The sequence below is a fragment of the Octopus sinensis genome, linkage group LG9, assembly GCF_006345805.1.
Source record: "Octopus sinensis linkage group LG9, ASM634580v1, whole genome shotgun sequence".
Taxonomy (NCBI): Eukaryota; Metazoa; Mollusca; class Cephalopoda; order Octopoda; family Octopodidae; genus Octopus; species Octopus sinensis.
The window spans coordinates 26,229,403-26,233,386 of record NC_043005.1 but is presented as its reverse complement, the minus strand read 5'-3'; the positions used below and the strand labels follow the sequence as shown (position 1 = coordinate 26,233,386).

The window sequence follows — 3,984 nt, the reverse complement described above, 5'->3', positions numbered from 1 at the left end:
TACACTAACGTCAGCGCTTCATAGGTCTATAAATGGATAAAAACATGAAAAAGAAATATATTATTATATCGTGCAATGTGTTAGTGAATAGGAGAGTTTAGATGTTCTGTTGTGTAATGTGTGTAAGGTTTAGTGTTGTCGAATGTAATTCAGAGTAATGTGTAGTGAAGAGGTTTTGTTAAATTCTTTTATTTATAACGATCGTGGCGCGAAGAGTTCTTCACGATCACAAGTCAGCGAGTTGGATGTGATTTGTAAACAGCTTTGAGTAGGAATGGAAAGAGAAGTATGAACATGTAATTCGCATGTCACATCTCGTTTCATGTCACTGTTTCAATCATGCAGATAACACCTTGTAAACACATATACGCTCCTATTACTCTCCTGACAAGATATTGAGTACCTAGCACTCACTAATCACTGTTCGCGTAGTTTAAGCGAACCAATTCGATTTTCCATAATTCTCTGAAAATAGCAGACGAGTTTTCACAGAACGCCAGATGCAGAACCTGTGTGTTTTTATGGGACACTCGAAGTGCAATAATTTTAACAAGTGCAAGCAACCAGAGAATATTGATATAGTTTATATTATCAAGTGGGGTGCTATAATTGGCACATTAACCCAAAAAACATTAATGTTCTTTAGTTTTTGGTTGTTCATGAACAATCCTTCATCAAGATTGCAACAGGTATTAATGATATTCTAACTTAAAATTCATCTAGTGTTGTCCGTTTGTCATCCCTCACAACTGAGGCTGTTCATATTATTAAATCTATCAACCCATCAGCAGTTTTTGAATTTGTCACCATTCTCACAACCAACTTATATTACATTAATGACATTCCCACAACCAACTTATATTACATTAATGACATTCCCACAACCAACTTGTGTCACATTAATGACATTCCCACAACCAACATGTGTCACATTAATGACATTCCCACAACCAACTTATATTACATTAATGACATTCCCATAACTAACTTGTGTCACATTAGTGACATTCCCACAACCAACATGTGTCACATTAATGACATTCCCACAACCAACTTATATTACATTAATGACATTCCCATAACTAACTTGTGTTACATTAATGACATTCCCACAACCAACTTATATTACATTAATGACATTCCCACAACCAACTTATATTACATTAATGATATTCCCACAACCAACTTATGCTACATTAATGACATTCCCACAACCAACTTCTATTACATTAGTGACATCCCCACAACCAACTTGTGTTACATTAATGACATTCCCACAACCAACTTATATTACATTGATGAGATTCCCACAACCAACTTGTGTTACATTAATGACATTCCCACAACCAACTTGTGTTACATTAATAACATTCCCACAACCAACTTATATTACATTAATGTCATTCCCACAATCAACTTGTGTTACATTAATGACATTCCCACAACCAACTTGTATTACATTAATGACATTCCCACAACCAACTTGTGTTACATTAATGACATTCCCACAACCAACTTGTGTTACATTAATGACATTCCCACAACCAACTTGTGTTACATTAATTACATTCCCACAACCAACTTGTGTTACATTAATGACACTTTTATGGAATCGGGTGTTCTCAAAACAGTTGAACTTGAACTGCAAAAATTAAACAATTTAAATGTAATCTTTAAATACAATTTTTAGAAATTTATACTATACACATTAGTGTGTTCATGGAAAGTTTCCTGGCACCAATGTATTGCCAAAGACCATAAAAAAGGTGCAGGTAAGGTGTACCATTGAGGCATCATCTAAGATATATGTATAAGTTATATGATGATCTGTATGTCACGTCTGACATCACTATCACACAGGTTTGCTGCAATTTTCTTGCCTATCCATAACAAGGCCAGAGGCCGCAAGAGTGAAGGGAACTACATGGAAAGAAATATGGAGGAGAAGCGTGTGACATGTTTAAAGGTCTTGGTAGAGGTACGAGAAAGTTGATCAGTGTAACGACTATGGAAATAGTTATAGAAAAGACGCAACGAAGATATATTTGGACGATGGACCAAAGACGCAAACCTACCAGAAGGAAAGGGCCCATCATTTGATAAAAGATAATCTGAATCTGATTAAGCAAGTTAATACAATTAGAGGAAGCAGCAGCAGCACAAAGATGTTTTGTTGTAGTGTAGTGCAGAATAAGCATTTAATTCTATACAATTCACTGAGCTGCAGTAGTTTTAATGTAAATAAAAATCTATGTAATTAAAACTTTATTGCTTATCTAGGAAAATATAAAATCACTTTATAGATGCTAAAGAAAAAAAAAACTGAAGAAAAAAATATAAAAGAAGTTAACGTCGCCGATAGGATTCGAACCTATGCGGGGAGACCCCAATGGATTTCTAGTCCATCGCCTTAACCACTCGGCCACGACGACTGATGAACTAACCGCTTTTCATATATCTACTAATAGATAAAAAGACCATTATCTATAGTGTTAATTGATGTGTTATCATTGTTAGGTATGGTGGTGGTGGGGGATATTAGTTTAGTGGACGCTAATAGCGGTGGTTGTGATTAAAGACTATGAGGCTGTTGTTTAACTCCCGAGTTAACCAAGACAGAACAAACACATGATGATAGGCATTCCTGCTGTAGCCATCTATAATTACATGGAGCACAAAACACATTATAAAACTAGAAAAGCACTCGGAGAGCGTAGATCTCAGCCAAGCTCATTTCCACCCATATACATACATATTGAAAATCGCCCAATTTCCCAAACCAACGCCGGCAAAAACATAACCTCCTTGGCAGGGTTAAAAAAATAATAATACAGCCTTATGATTTTAAGAAAAAAAAGCCCCTTTAAAAACAGGAATCATCTGAAGCAGTTCACAACCACCAACATCATCAGCAGCATTGTCATTGCTTCCACTTCAACCACATACACCGCCATCAATGTTATCATGATGGTTACCTTGACAGTCACTTTCACCGCCACAACCAGTATAACTACTACAATACCATCATCACACAACTAACACTATCATCAACACCACTATTACCACCACCTCAGCATCACACATCACACCGCTCCTGTCGCCATTATAACCACCGATACTATTTTATCCTCTTCCCATACTTATCTCGATCATCGTCATCATCAACACTGTCTCTAAATAGCAACACCACCATAAATCAAGTACCAGTTGCGTACTGGTGTCGATCTAATCGACTGGCCCTCTCCACCATAAATTTGGGCCTTGTGCCTCGAGTAGAAAAAAATATACATATGGTCTATTAACATTACTATAATTCTATAAAACTGCGTCCAATAATTTGAACTATAAAATGGCAGAAATAAACACGGTAACTCATAATTTTATGTAGTAAAATCAAATATGTCTTCTTATATGTTAACGAAAATAAGGGGAAAAAATGTTTCCCCACTCCATTAAAAAGAAGGGAAAAAAAAAACTAACGTCGCCGATAGGATTCGAACCTATGCGGGGAGACCCCAATGGATTTCTAGTCCATCGCCTTAACCACTCGGCCACGACGACCTCGCTGCGAAGTGCTGCTTATTATCTATACTGATCGGTAAACAAACAATATCGTTGATTGATATGATTTAGTATTTAAAAAAAAAAAAATCTCGTATGGTGGTGGTGGTGGTGGAGATGGCGGTTTTTTTCTTTTATATCTTGCACGGCAGTGTTTACAGTGTTTTTCCTGTTTTAAATGGTGGCGATGGGAGTGATGGCGATGGTGATTGTTGTGGGGGTTGTTACATACTCTGTCTTGTGTAATGTATTAAAGAGCAGTGAGGCGCAATGCGGCGAGGTATAGTTCGAGTTCCTCTTGTAACATATATAGATTGATAATATGTTAAATTTGAGAAGGTGCATAATTTAGTGGCTATAGCATCAGGCTCACAACCATGAGTTCGATTCCCAGATCAGGCATTGTGTTGTGTTCTGGAGTAA

The 3,984-nt window shown here is 36.7% G+C and overlaps 2 non-coding genes across 2 annotated transcripts; both read right to left on the bottom strand.

The window, feature by feature from the left end:
- Positions 1-2,350: 2,350 nt before the first annotated feature.
- Trnas-aga lies at positions 2,351-2,432 on the bottom strand. The gene has a single exon. It is a non-coding gene; the product is annotated as a tRNA-Ser (tRNA).
- Positions 2,433-3,479: 1,047 nt separating this feature from the next.
- Positions 3,480-3,561, bottom strand: Trnas-aga. The gene has a single exon. It is a non-coding gene; the product is annotated as a tRNA-Ser (tRNA).
- Positions 3,562-3,984: the final 423 nt, after the last annotated feature.